Below are 15467 nucleotides of genomic sequence, written 5' to 3'. Positions count from 1 at the left end.
ATATTACAGTTCAGTGCAGTTTAAGTTCCAAGAGCTCTTACGTTTAGGTCACTGGATGGTTACATTCCACACATGCCTAAATGCAACATGATTCTATGCTCTGGCCTCTCTGGAGAGGTGTCCAACATCTTCAAAGAGGATGTGTATCATAGAAGCTCTTTTGTAAGAGGGCGGTGCTGACATGTTAAAAATCCCAAATAGCATACAAAGTAGTAGATTTTCAATTATATACAGGTAATACTGCCATGCAGGCAAGGGGTGGTCTGTTAATTTGCTCAGCATGGGTTGATTAAACTATGGAACATGGCGGTCCGCTTATCTGGAGTAGGCATCAGCATTTTCCTAGTCCACTTCAGAGGAGAATTAGAACTAGTTGGTTTTGCATAGTATTGGGGGAGGTACTCAGGTGCTACCTTGGAGCACCATGGCAGAGGGTAACAAACAGATCAGCAGGAACAAGGCACCCCAGCAAGTAGGGAAGTGGGGTGGGGGTGCTTTGTTACCCAGCGGACTTTGGGATGCCAGACGGTCGTCATATGAGTGAATGAGGGTATGACTCAATGCAAGCATGAAACTTGCCGCCTGGCTGAGGTCTAAAGGTCCACGATAAAGCCAGTCTGTTGCAGGATTGAGCCTCAAACCTAGTAAGGGGGTCCCTTACACTGGTAGAGAAAAGTTGATACATTATGTTGTTATGACTTGATAAGACTGAGGATTAATAATGACCTGCAGCTTTCTTTATCCAGATTGCGACTTCGTATGTTTTTGAGGGGCTTAATTGATGGGAGGAATGGGCAGAGTGGCAAGAGTGATCAGGTTATAGGGAAAGCCCAGTCCGGCAACTCAGCAACAGGCCTAGGAGGGTGCAGAGAAGTACCCTGTCTGAAGGCCCGTGCCCAAGACAGAAGAGGAAAGATGGCCACAGTTTGACGCCTGGTTGTTTATAGTGACTGGAGTGGGGCGCGGGCAATGAGAAAATACTGTCCGCTAATTGGGCAGCAACCTATAAATGGGTCTATTGGCCAGGGTACCACAAACCCGTAAGGCAGAGGGCACTGGGCACTAACTACACAACCCTTAGTATTTGCAGAGACCCACTCACACCGGAGGCAAGGCGACACAGCATGTTGGGAAAGACGAGAGCAGAGTCATAATTGCCCTCTGGTGGAGGGTAACAAACAGATTATACAGACAGGGAACCTACAGAGAGTAGGATTAGGGAGGCTACGTGACCCAGCGGGCCTTGGGATGCGGGATGGCGGGGTCCTCCTCAGGAAGGGCTCAATGTAAGCATGGTACTTGCCGCCCAGCCAAGGTCAAACAGACCATCATACGGCTAGTCAGTTGCAAGATTAATCCTCGAACATGTGGAGACTCTTAACCCAACACAGTGGAAATGTGTCGCATTATGTTGTTATAACTTGATAAGACCTTCTGGCATGACTGACGAGGTTATACATATGTGCAGAACAGAGGAACCCTCAATGCCAGTGATGCCCCAAACTGCAAGACATTTCACAATAGCATGCGTGTTGGAAGATGAACAAGATTTCTACTCAAGTTGTACAAGTACCCACAATCTGTGCACTCACCTCCCAGCCAGCTTCTCCCAAGCTCTCCAGTTGCAGTCAGCCTGGTGGAATTACATGTGTGTCCTGATTTTTTTCTAAGAAAAGTAAGCCGTGGGTGGCTGCGAGCGCTCATTTGCAGCTCAGTAGTCACTCTTTTTACTCCGGCGCACTATTTCACAAGGTTTAGTAATTTAATCAGGATGAAAGTTTTAAACATCAATCCTCATAAAGCCTCCCAACTCCTCTGTCTTGCTTCCTGCTGCCTTGTCAAGCTGTCTCTTGACAAATCATTGCAGTAAATCGGATATTGTCTACGCATTTCTCCTGAATTTCTCATGCTCTCTTGGTGGAGGTCGAAGAGTGCAACTATCAGCTGGGCGAACCCCAAAATTATTCCCGTTCCCTTTGATCCACTGCCAGCGAGAGGTTATAAGATGTTATATAACTGTACACACCGTACCATGGGATGCCAATGACGAACAATGCTGGAAGAAGATAAAAACCAATACCAACCATGTGACGTAGAACACTTTCATATTTTAGGAACCTTTTACAGCGGCAAAGAATGAAAATGAGCAGATGCTTATTTGTCATCATTAATAACATTATTTCGGCGTAACCATAAAAGTAGACAATGAATAACAAGCAATCTATATACACAGTACCCCAGTGTTAACAAGTGGTCATATCAAACAGCTTGTTTGAGTCCATAACCGGCAACAATCACTATTCACTTAGAGCACAATCCATTGCAGATAATATTCTCTGTGAAATATAGTTAAACATCATGATAAAAAGTTTACACAAACAGTTTAGACCTTTAAAAAAAACTTTGGTCTTATTAGCAGCAATGGTGGCCCTCCTTTTTGCCCACATCAGGCCCAGGAATTTGGCAGTGGCTCTAATGTACAGTGATGAAGTGTCCATGTGTAAAATTCTTAAAGAAGGAACTTACATACAAAGGGCAAACAAATAACATTCGGAATGATCTCTTTTCGTCCTTCACTGAGTGGGCAGCCCACTCAGTCACCACCCTTCCATTTCACATTGAATGCATTTACAGGGAGGTGCCCACTCTAAATTGATGGTAGAACTTTCTATCGAGCAGGACCGTTATTAGATCCCAGTACAGCTCACACCTGTGGCCAAACTTAAAATTCACTGTAAGTGAGGCATTCCTGACTCTCTCATGTTCTTTCTGCAGGACAGAGGCCCAATAATATTTTTTCATTACATCTTATGATTTAATTTTTTCTGTCTATGTGTGCAGGCCAAGCTCTCCAAGGCCAATCACGTCCAATCACTGCTTTACAGAGATCAACCAAGGTACCCTGTATGATTTGTCAAACCTAATCAACTCAGCCACTGCCGTTGCATAATGTGCTAGCTCCGGGGTTACCCAAATCCTGCACCAGTATAACAAAATACTCAGCTTAGCCTTCAGGGTTAACTTTTTAATATCCAAATCCATAAGTAGGGGCAGCAGCTGGGTACTCACTGGGAGCACAGCCAGTTCTCTAGCAAATATTTACTCGGATTTTGCCAACCCCAAGTGTCTTCACATCCACACAGCTCAGCCCCATACAGTGCACCCCCCAACGATTTAGCTTCATAGATTATCAAAGCAGGAGAAATGAGCCCAGTGTAACTAGCATGCAGTATTTTTTTTTTAAAAACTCCTGCTCTTGGTTTATGTTTTAGCGTAGCCACGTCAGTCTGTTGACCCAGGATAAGTTAAATGTAAGGCTAATCCCTAGGTTTGAAAAGGATTCGCCCTTTTCAAAAAAATCACTACCTAGGTATAACTTTCCCTTACATTTTTTATAGTTATTAAAGGTCATGAATTTATTCTTATCGACATTAATCTGCAAGCCCCGCTTTACACAGATGTCGCTAAAGCTTGCCAGAAGTTTTTGGAGGCCACTCGATGTTTTTGAATCAGCAGAGAGTCATTCGCAAACAACAACACGTTACCATTCGCCAAACTTGGAGCATCAGCCCTGACATTTAATATATGATGTGCCAGGACATTCACATATAGAGTAAATAATGTAGGAGCCAGGACACATCCCTGACGGACGCCCTTCAGTACTGTAATTTTTTCAGTCTTTTGTCCCTGGGAGCCCCACCGTACCCTAGTAAAGTTATTTTCTTGTAATATGACCAGCAGATATAGCATGTCAGAGGGGACACCCATATTTAGGTCTCGGCCTAGCGAAGGCTGCGCTTGCGCAGTCTCGCTGGCGAGATTTTATGTCTCTTAGTATGGGGGCTTGAACCCGCCCCTCTTCTCCATTGGCTGGCTTCCTAAACTGAGGCCAGCCATTGGAGGAGAGGGGCGTCACTCTGTTCAAGCCCCGTCCTTTTCGTATTCGGGGGCGTGTTTTTTACAGTTTTTAACTCCGTGACATCATCCGTCACTCAACAGCAAAAATCACGCCCCCGAATGCGAAAATGTCGGCGCTTTTCTGGTGCCATTTCTGCCCGACCGCCGCCGGAAGAAGTCGAGAAGCTGCTGAGTCCTCCGGTGAGTGCTCGCTTTTCTTGCCTCTCTTCCCTGATTGTGCCAGTGTTCTTGCCTCTGTCCCCTCGTTGTGCGTCTGCCCCCTCGTTGTGGTTGCTTTCCGCCCTCCCCTCACTGTGCTTGCTCCCCTGCCCCCTCGCTGTGCCTGCTCCCATGCCCCCTCGTTCGTTGTGCTTGCTCTCCAGCCCCTGCCACCTCGTTCGTTGTGCTTGCTCTCCTCCCCCTGCCCCCTCGTTCGTTGTCCCCTCGTTCGTTGTACATGCTCTCCTGCCCCTGCCCCCTCGTTCATTGTGCTTGCTCTCCTGCCCCTGCCCCCTCGTTCGTTGTCCCCTCGTTCGTTGTGCTTGCTCTCCTGCCCCTGCCCCCTCATTCGTTGTGCTTGCTCTCCTGCGCCTGCCCCCTCGTTTGTTGTGCTTGCTCTCCTGCTCCTGCCCCCTCGTTCGTTGTCCCCTCGAACGTTGTGCTTGCTCTCCTGCCCCCTCGTTTGTTGTGCTTGCTCTCCTGCCCCCTCGTTTGTTGTGCTTGCTCTCCTGCCCCCTCGTTTGTTGTGCTTGCTCTCCTGCCCCCTCGTTGCTTTTGCTTGCTCTCCTGCCCCCTAGCCCTCATTGCTTGTGCTTGCTCTCCTGCCACCGCCCCCTCGTTGCTTGTGCTTGCTCTCCTGCCCCTGCCGCCTCGTTGCTTTTGCTTGCTCTCCTGCCCCCTAGCCCTCATTGCTTGTGCTTGCTCTCCTGCCACCGCCCCCTCGTTGCTTGTGCTTGCTCTCCTGCCCCTGCCCCCTTGTTGCTTGTGCTTGCTCTCCTGCTCCTGCCCCCTCGTTGCTTGTGCTTGCTCTCCTGCCCCTGCCCCCTGGTTGCTTGTGCTTGCTCTCCTGTCCCCTGGTTGCTTGTGCTTGCTCTCCTGCCCCCTCGTTGCTTGTGCTTGTTCTCCTGCCCCTGCCCCCTCGTTGCTTGTACTTGCTCTCCTGCCCCTGCCCCCTCGTTGCTTGTGCTTGCTCTCCTGCCCCTGTCCCCTCGTTGCTTGTGCTTGCTCTCCTGCCCCTCCCCCCTCGTTGCTTGTGCTTGCTCTCCTGCCCCTTCGTTGCTTGTGCTTGCTCTCCTGCCCCCTCGTTGCTTGTGCTTGCTCTCCTGCCCCTTCGTTGCTTGTGCTTGCTCTCCTGCCCCAGCCCCCTCGTTGCTTGTGCTTGCTCTCCTGCCCCCTCGTTGCTTTTGCTTGCTCTCCTGCCCCTTCGTTGCTTGTGCTTGCTCGTGCCCCTGCCCCCTCAATGCTTGTGCTAGCTCTCCTGCCCCCTAGCCCTCATTGCTTGTGCTTGCTCTCCTGCCACCGCCCCCTCGTTGCTTGTGCTTGCTCTCCTGCCCCTGCCCCCTCGTTGCTTTTGCTTGCTCTCCTGCCCCTTCGTTGCTTGTGCTTGCTCTCCTGCCCCGCCCCCTCGTTGGTTGTGCTTGCTCTCCTGCCCCCGCACCCTTGTTGCTTGTGCTTGCTCTCCTGCCCTGCTATTGGCATTGTAAATGACAATGCCATTTATTTATGTTTTAAAAACAAAAACATAAATAAAAATAATGTCATGAGCAATGCCAATAGCTCTAACTTTAAGAATGCCAAGACCATTGCATTGTAAAAGCTTGTTCCTAAAGTCGCCCAGAGCTTGCCTCGTGGTAGAAGATCAAAAGCCGATTTTAGATCGACAAAGGCGACAAAAAGGTCACCCTTACCGATCAGGATTGTCTTCCAGCAAAACAAATAACTTAGTAGATCATTGAGGTCTTAGGTCTGAACCCTGCCTGCCGATGGCTTATTATGTCATTACTATACCCCTAGTGAATAATTTTGGTCAGGACCATACGGCGAAAAACCTTTTGTAGGCAATCAATTAAATTGGCCTGTAATTAACATGCAAGCTCTTGTCCCCTTTTTTTATAAATCTGCACCACCTCCGCACCCTGCCACCACCTCCTCCGCACCCGGAATATGGGCTCTCATAGCTGTATCATTCACTGTGACCAATATATATTGGGCCCTCACATTTGTATCATGCAAGAACACATCTACAGGCACACTATCAGGGCCAGCCTCTCTCCCAGGAAAAAAAGGTTGCCAGCGAGTTTAGGACATCCTGCATACAGAAAGGTTGTTTAGAAGTTGGACCACTTCCTGGTTAAAGATGAGAAATGGATAAGCCATTACTCTGGCTGAACAAAATTCTGAGGCTCCATCCCAGAAGTGTGCTCCCCTCTAACCACTAGTCTGCAAAATAGGGAATCATCTTTTGATGCACAGGACTCCAATAAGTCCCACCAGCTTGCATTGTCCCAGTATTTTTTAGCTTTAGCCAACACCTACTTATATGATTTCCTAGAAGATTATTTGTAAATCATGTATGTAAATGTCAGAAGCCACTCATGAAAGTAATTCGCGGGTGTGGAATAAGGAAAAAGTAACTATTTTCCACTGGTAAAATCCCATGAAAAAAATCCCTGCGTTTACTTGTGCTTAACAGTTACAGCAAGGGCACAGCACAAACTGATGGGAACCCCGGTAAAATTAGGTGATGGGCCTTTAAACTTTCATGGAGTTTGCCACCAGAAAGATGTACCAAGGTATTGAGCTGAGTGAGTGCTTGCTACGCGAGAGTATCTTTCATTAAGTGACCTACGGTACAATATCGTAGACTACGAGCTTTCCACAGGGTGGAAAGCATGTGTTAAGTGGTCTGATGTGTTGAGCTGTCTCCTCCTTCTGCTGCTCTGTGCTCTGTCTTGGGTTCGACGTGCTGGCTGTAACATTATTTAGGGAGCGCTATCAATTTGCGTTGCAAGCTTTCAGAGAGTCAAACACGGTTGAGGAATTGCAGGACTTCCTAAGAGCCCTGCCTCTAATCAGGGGCATCTTCATGGAGCTTGCTTCCACCCCTGACCCAGACTTCACCATATTTTGTTTTGCCTTTGTTTCCTCCACAAGCATATGATGACATGGTTGTCTTAAGCTTTGTTCATCTTCCTTATCACTTTCTCCCGCCATGCTGCCAAATCTTCCTCCTTGAATGATACTTCCTTTCTCATGTGCCAAGTATCTATTGTCTTTCCTCTCAAGTCACTGATAGTCCCCTAAGAGAGATGAATGGGCTTTCAGGTCAACCTTAGGTGTGTCTTTTATTGTGTTGAATTATTTATTTTGAGGTTTGTCCTATGGTTAATGTCCTCTTTGTCACGTTAGTCATGTTCTGCTGTGTATTGAGCAGATGTTCTGTCAGATGAGATAAACTAACTAATTTCCGATCTCTCCATTTTGGCCTTGCTGTTTTCTTTGCAAGAACGAGAATCTTTGAGGTTGCTCTGTATATTTTGTATATATGTCTCTGGGATGGCTATTGTTGCGTTCTCTGTGGTGTGATGTGTCAAAACTATCAGTTGCGAATAGGAGACGATATGGGTATTTTTATCATTTTGAATTTTCTGAACTCCTTAGGGAGAAAAAGTCTGAAATTATCATTCTTGCATACCAGCAGTACATTAGTACATTATTAGCGCCTGCCTAGTGGAATCCACTGATGACTGTTGCCAACGACCTAATTACTGATCTGGCAAGAAAAATGTAAAATATTCTAGTAATCATCCACCTGTGGGTCATCTCTGTCAGGTAGGGGAGTTCATAGTTTTTGTGCTTACTACTTTACAGTTCATGACAAACTTTGGGTTGCATGGAAAAGTACTTTTGTTTCTTAAAATTGTAATCATGACACCTTGTACAGTGACCGAAAATTGTCCCTTGTGTCCTTCCCCTTCCCCTTCATTTTGAATTATGTATTGCCCATCTGTTCTACTATGGTGTTTTTTGTCACAGTTCTTTGTACCATTTTCTAATGCCTGCAGGATCCAGTACCTGTATATCCAAGCACTGATCTTGAACCGTACTAACGTTTTGATATGTTCGTGTTACTGTTATGTAACGTTATTTAAATTGAATATAGGGCGCAAGACTCACCTAGGGGCATCTTGGCGCTGTAGCGGATAATAAGTATCGGAAGAGGGAGGAATTTAAAATAGATGGGCTTTAAGTAATTTCCTGAATTTACAATAGTTCGTAAAAGTGTGAACGTGAAATGGCAGCTTGTTCTAATAATAGAGGGCAATGTAAGAGAAAGCTTTTTCCCAGCAACGTGTCAGACGAATGCCTGGGATACATAATAAGGCTTTATCATGTGATCTTAAGCTTTGGCTTCGTGTGCTGTACAGTTTAATTTTTTGTCGTTTTGGAGATATAACGACCCTTTGCCTTTTAGTAGATTGTAAGTAAGGCAGCAGATCTTAAAACAGCACCTTTTTTTCATTGTCAACCAGTGCAACTCCTTCAGCAACGGGCCGTAGAGGTGCCAGGAAGGCAATTGAGAACATGCCTGGCTTCAGTTTTTTGGACTACCTGTATGTGGATACCAGAGTCTCATTTGCTGTCGCCAAGAGAGCGTTGCCATAGTCTAGCCTACTCATTTCTAGGGCTTGTAGTAGAGTTCCTCTGTCCGATGTTGGAAGGTAGGGATACGCAGAAGACGCATGTTGTGATAGCATTCTCCAGAAGTGGTCAAGATGTTCTCTTTGATCATTAGTTAGGTCGATTTTCTTACCAAGATTCTTAACTGATTTGTTGGGCATAGGGGTTGACCCCAGTTAGTAGGACCACAATTCATCTTTCCTGATAGTGGAGGCCTTTCCTAGCAGCATAATCTCCGTCTTGTCTACATTCAGTTGGAGACATGTACCCAGAGCTCGTTTGCCACAAGCGGTATCTGTAGATCCTTTAAACTGAAGGGAGAGAATGTTGCAATTGTCTGGTGTTGGTGCTAAGCTCCTAGTTTAGATTGGAAGGTTCATTCTAATTTCAGTGCTATGGCCTCATTCTGAACTTTGTTGTTCTCTTCCTTCCTCTCGGTTTTGTTTGGTGTTTTGAGTTACTGGAGATTGAGGGGCAAAATTTTTATTTTTGACGTTCTACACAATAATAATAATAAATTTGTAATTGTATAGCACACATATCACCCGTAGGGGGGGTCTCAAAGCGCTTGTACGCATACCACTGTGGAACCCATCCTGGCTATCCCTGTGAAGTGCCCACTCCTGGGCACCTCCAAGGTGAAACCAGGCATCCCAGCGCTGTTGGGGCCGTTGTGGAGATTAAGCAAGCTATTGCCCAGAGTTGCAGAGTGGGACCCATGATTAGAGTAGGCACCGAGGCGAGAAAATTATCGAGTCCGCGGACACTGAGCCCAAGATCCTGCTGAGTCGGGAATTGAACCCTGGTCCCTGGTCCCGGGCCTAACCTCTGCTTCAGGGTCTGCCGCTTCTAACCAGTGAGCCACACTTCTACACAATATAACACTAACTCTAATGCTTTACAATAGAGGGCTACATTTGCTTTGTCATAAGAATTGATAACAGTTTTTTTTAGGTCTCGCCTGGCGTCGCAGCTCGAAAGCTCTGTCGCCAGCGAGATCTATTGTCATCGACTTGCCTCGGAAGTGGGACAGACCGATGCACATGCAGGGCTTTTGGCGATTGGGGTCTGTGGACGCGCTTGTGAAGACGCGCTTGCATTTAATGGATCAGATGTGCACGTGTACGCTGGTGCTTGGCGCCGCGTTAATTAGGCTGGAGGCGGGAGTTAACTTTTAAAACCGCGCATACACGCACCAGCCGCCCCCAGCCGAGCGCACACGCACCAGCCGCCCTCAGCCAGTGCACGCATACGCGATCACTCAAGAACAAACACACACACCAGCCCCCACGGTACAACCAAGCCCCACTCACCGGGCTCTTTTGTGGCTGCTACAGGCTCTGTCTCAGGACTCCCCTGGTGTCATCTCCTCCGCCTCCGTTGACGTGGTACACACGGGGCTTCCCTCACTCATAGGAGCCCCGCACTTGCATCGACGGCCTCAGCCGCCACTTCTGAGCCAGGGCTTTTCCTTACTTCTGCCGCCACCGCAGGGCTCTTCCTCAGGCATGGGAGCCCCGCGTCACTGCTTCTCCTCTCGGCCAGCCACTCTGTGGGCACGGGCTTCCTGCAGAAGGCGCAAGCCCCGCCCCACAACAGGCATGACACTGCCGGACTTCCAGATTCGCGCCAAATCGGGCCGGCTGCGGTGATACATGGAGGTCTGACGTTTCTTGCAGGCTTCCTTCCAGGGTTTGCAGGGGCTCCCAAAACACCTTCTGCCTGGTTGCCTTTTGGGAAGCCATGAGTGCAACTACCTTGGAGAAATTGAGCAAGTGCGGATAAAACATGATGGAAATGATCCCAGCAGTGCAGAACCGTAAGTGGGCTCACAAAGGAAAGAAGGCCCTTGGGCCAACATGTTTTGATGTTAGTAAAACTTTATGTATAATATACTTATGTATGGGGCTTTCAGCCAGCTCTCTGTAGCATTAGTCACATGTAGTCATTCACATTTTCTTCTGCCCCGCACAGCATGCGTGCAGTCGGTTCGACCACTTCGGCCTTTGACTAAGGGACGGTATTCTGCTGTTTCAGAAGCAACACTTGTGCACATACAGGAGTTCACATTAGCATCAGGGACTAGTATCACAATGTGGGCTTCTTGAAACAATAAACGTTTTTGATTCTAGACAAACGCTTTATATGTGTCCCAAACTATTTGAATTGGGGCAGAATTTAAGTTGATATTAAAAAACTCTTTAGTTTCTATCGTTAATTTTTCAGTTATATTATCTTCTAATAATAGTGCACGGTTAATAGTGCATCTTCTTGGTACTTGTGCATTGCTAACCGCTATTTTTCAGATAACTGCTGAGTGATCCGCCAGATGTTCAAGGGCATGACTAACTTGGCTTGTATTTCTACCTACTATTACACTAACTAAGAAGAAATCAATCCTTGACTTATGTCCCCATTTTTTGTTATGAAAAGTGAACTTCCCACCCTTGGTTTTAGATTTGGTGGCCATGTCCCTCCAGATTTCTATTAGTCCTTTGTCAAACATTAGTTGTCTAAACGCTCTTCTCATTTTTTGTGTACTTAATGTAGCTCTATTTGATGTGGAGTCGCTACTTGGGTTTAAGTCCAGATTAAAATCACCCCCTAAGATGGTATAATTATTGGCATCTGTTAAGTGAGAAAGCAAAGTTTATAGGGGTCCCGGGTCATCCAAGTTAGGGCTGTAATAACTTGTCAAATCACAATAATTTACTAGGATCAATAATTAAGTTCTCAAGAGGAGAAGAGCATCACTTGACCCCTCATGTATATGGCCATTGTGCCTTAGTGTTATTCCACAGGACCCCAAGTTTGAATGCCTCCTGGTGATGTTCTTCTCCTCTTGAGAACTTATAAGCACTAAAATAACCGGTTTTGGGACAATTTCGATAAAACTCTGGATGTAACTAGGATCTATTAACTCAACAATTTCATTTTATTTTGAGGACATTTGGGCCTACAAAGCGCAAATACAGAATCGAAAGCTTTCCAGCACAAGTGATGTTAGAAGATTTAATTATTGATCCTAGTAAATTATTGTGATTTGACGAATGCGAATGAGGAGATCTACCGGTATTTAAGAATTTGTTGGTGTACATTCACCTTTTATCCGCCATACAAACTGAAAACAGTGACATGGATTGCCTACATATCGACTATCGTGGCCTACCATGACCAGTTATTCCCCGTAATCAAACCTCACGATACCATATATGAGCCCTGACGAAGTTCCACAGGAACGAAACGGTTACCCACATCGTTTAGGATGCAACACTTGTAAATTGTGCATTTGCAGCCTTTGCTACTAGTTTTGTGTTGTGATGCACAGGGGTCGTGGACCTGAACTTTACAGTACCATTATCTGCTGGATACAAGATGTCTACCTCTTTTTTTTGTGATGTAGAAGCACACCTTGTTGCAGGCCATATTCTAAGTTAGGAGGGCAAAAGTACATCTCCTTTATGGTTATGCACCAGCCCATCCTGATTTATTTCTTCATTTTGTGTGTCCTTTAATACATTTTTGCAGGTTCTCTAATATTTACAGTCAATAGAGTCCTGCATGTGCCAAGTTAGCTACACTTAAGCCCAGTTTGCAAGCGGTCTCTGTTGTTAAACTTTCTTTTTTTGCTCTTCAGATAACAGTGTTGTTTGCCAGGAACTCAAGCTATTTCTGGGTACTTGTTATAGGGCAACTTAGCTCTTTAAACTCATTAATGTTCAATCTTTTCTCTGGAAGGTGCAATGTTTTGGTCTTTTGTCATCGGCATGTGATTTTTAAAAGGTCAGGCGTTATAGTGTCAATCTTTTTGTACAAAAGTGAAAGCCACCCGTTCACGACCAAATACTTTATTTCAATAGCATACGTGAGTAAATAGATAATAATGATATATCATTTTAATGTGTTAATGGGAGAATCTGTCACATTTTCATTGTTATCTAAACATTTCGTTCAGCAGTAAAAAAAATATAGAAACTGAACACCCTTACCGTGAAAAACTATTTTGCTGGAAACATTTCTTCCTGTGTTATTGTAACAAAGTTGTGCTGTGCCACGGCATGAGTGCATATGGAGGATTTGCAAAAACACTAGCAACACATGGTTATGACAGGAACCTTGTATCACAGGTCAGTTTTAATTCTAAAGAGGAGGTTGTGCATTTAGAGAGTTTAGAAAACGATTATTGACAGTGCTAATCGTTCTCGTTTGTATAAATTAAGCGAGACTAGTATTGATAAACTTTATTTTATTGAAACTGCATTATTTCTTCATATGTTTATCTCCGTGATTGCACGGTCCACTAACAAAACAAGCATTTGCAATACAATAGGTCTCTCATTTGCAAGAGTTTAAGCTATTGGCATTGTAAATGACAATGCCTTTTTTATGTTTTGAAAACCAACACGCACATAAAAGGCATTACCATTTACAATGCCAATAGCTCAGACTCTCACAACTGCGAGACCTGTTGAATCGCAAATGCTTGTTAGTCCGCTTTCCGAATCACTAGGCAAAATCGCTGTTAGTCTTTAGGGTGCACCTTCCGTGTCCCTTTTATTGTGATCTCGTAAGTTAGCTGCCTGCAGTTGCCAAATTATTGTACGACTTTGCACAGGGCCATGTTTGTAATCGTTTTGAATATGTGCTGAATATCTAGCTAATACGTTTGCATACTTTCCCGTAGGAAAGGGGTGAAAGGGTTCGCTTCACATTATATGTATCGCCAGCATAGGTAACGAAGCCGTCGTTTACTCACTTTTTTGCTGCGTTCACGTGAAAAGAAATGGAACAGATTTGTTTTTGTCAGCATTTCAAAGATGAAACGCAGGAAGAAGCAAAAGATGTGTGCTTTAAAAAACTTGTGGAATGATTTATTAGCGCCTAATTTGTTATATTTCTCTACATTTAGCGATTTTTTCCCCTCTGGTCATTTTTTGGGCATTCTTTATGTAACATGGATGGATCGGAAAGAATGAATACCTTTCCTCCATTTCGTCTAATACCATCAGCAGTGATCATGTATATGGAGTTGCTCTTTTATTCTGCTCTAGTGCAGCTATGGCCATCGCATTAAACTGCAGAACCCGACTGCCACGAATGTGATATTTGGCTGCAGGCCGGGGTGCTGCGCTCAGGGTCACCCCAGAGGTAGCAAGGGTCGTATTCATACCATACGATGCTGGATCTGTCCTCTTGGCCCCTAGAATCTAGCGCAAGTAGCTGAAAGGCCGCCGCGTAGTGGATTGAAATCGTGACATCGGACGATAGATACCACGTGCTTCCAACCAGTGCTCTTCCTGTTCTTCACATACATATCTATCAGGCAGTAGAGGGCAAACCCCGATGACACTCCGTGTCGCGGCAGCGTTTTCGTCGGGGAGTCATTCTCGCTGATGAGAGGCTTCTTAATCTAGACCAGTTGCCAGGCAACCTCATGGTTTGGGGTGGTTTGTCTGTGGTGTTTGTTATTGAGGCTTTTAATGCAAATGACGGCCTGTTCCTGCGGAGTCTTAACTTGGCGAGGGATCTTTTATTGCGGAGTCAGCGCAGCCCTTGCCTTGGGGAGCAGTTAGTGCTGTTTACAAACCAGCAGAGCATGTGGACTCGGTAGTCCAACGCAGATCACTGGAGTAAAGTGACGGCCCCTGCTGAGGTTGCCGAGAGGTTACAATGTCCAGACGATAACGCCACTGGCGCCAACGTGAGCAGAAGTGTCATGCGTGGGCCACACAGCGTTTAAAACTACTTCCGGGTGAACTTGGCCCAGTCAGACTTAAAATCTAAGAATGGGAAGTGGGAACATCGGTGAGTATTGTGGGCTCCGCATTTATTTACATTTGATTACAAATGCGGCCACGTTGTATAGAGCGGATTTGTGGGGGCCACTGTGATCTCTCGGCCCTGAAAAAGGCAGAGAACTACTTTATTAAAGCACTCTTGAAGCTCCCCACCAGTACCCGCTACCCTTACATTTAAATTAGATGTAAACCTTAGGGCTGTATCACAGGTGGCAGCTCTGAAACCGGCCTTCTATTGATTTAGGGTATGGACTGTGGAAGACCTGGCTCCATTCAGGGAATGTCTTACAGCCTTATTAGTTGGTCGAGTATATATATTTATTCATTGTCTTTATTATATAAAAAAACTGGCTGACAAAATTTGACATGAGTGACTACCAGTCACATCCCAGTAGCCTCCCTCGAGGCGCTGTGACAATTTAAAAAATCGTTACTGGGATGATGTCACAAATCTAAGATAAGGGCAGTAAAAGCAGAGACTCTTACAGATCGCTATTTGTCCATTAAATGCACTCTAGAATATGAACCTTTTGTGGACTTCAGGAACCCCTCAGCACGAGCACTTTATATAAAGATTAGACTAGACACGTGTACCCCTTGCTTCACTTACTTGCTCCTGGAGAATAAGAAGTCTAAACAACAAATTATGCCCGTGGGTATCCGACGCAGACACTTACATGGAACGAATATCATGTATTAGCCACTTTAAGTAGATGCACAGGCAATACAGGGGCCTGGGTGGAACCGAACGGTTCTGTGGATGGATCGAGCCCGAACTAGACTTCATTCAGGCAGGTGAGGGTAGGGAATGTGATTGGACTGTTGCTCCTCTCTGAACACTGTAAACATGTTATCTAGAAATTACCTTGATGTGACGAAATGTTCTGGTTTTGTTAAATATATGTTACATACCAACGGTACCATTACCTATTATGTGGGTCATGAGAGTCGGGCAATAAACTAAAATGAGTAAATGGGCACATGAATAAACCGAAACATAGTAACAGCTGAATGTGGGAGACGAACGATATCAAACCTGCCTGACACACCGAATGTACTGTATACACCGTGCACTGATTATGCACGGAAATG

At 45.6% G+C, this 15467-nt stretch overlaps 1 protein-coding gene across 2 annotated transcripts in view; it reads left to right on the top strand.

Moving 5' to 3' along the window:
* Nucleotides 1-15467, top strand: part of TANC2 (tetratricopeptide repeat, ankyrin repeat and coiled-coil containing 2) — a 2475706-nt gene that overhangs the window by 1268948 nt on the left and 1191291 nt on the right. The window lies entirely within an intron of this gene.

Source organism: Lissotriton vulgaris, chromosome 5 (assembly GCF_964263255.1).
Source record: "Lissotriton vulgaris chromosome 5, aLisVul1.2, whole genome shotgun sequence".
Lineage (NCBI taxonomy): Eukaryota > Metazoa > Chordata > Amphibia > Caudata > Salamandridae > Lissotriton > Lissotriton vulgaris.
Note: the sequence above shows the minus strand (reverse complement) of the source record. Positions and strands in the feature narration are given on the sequence as shown.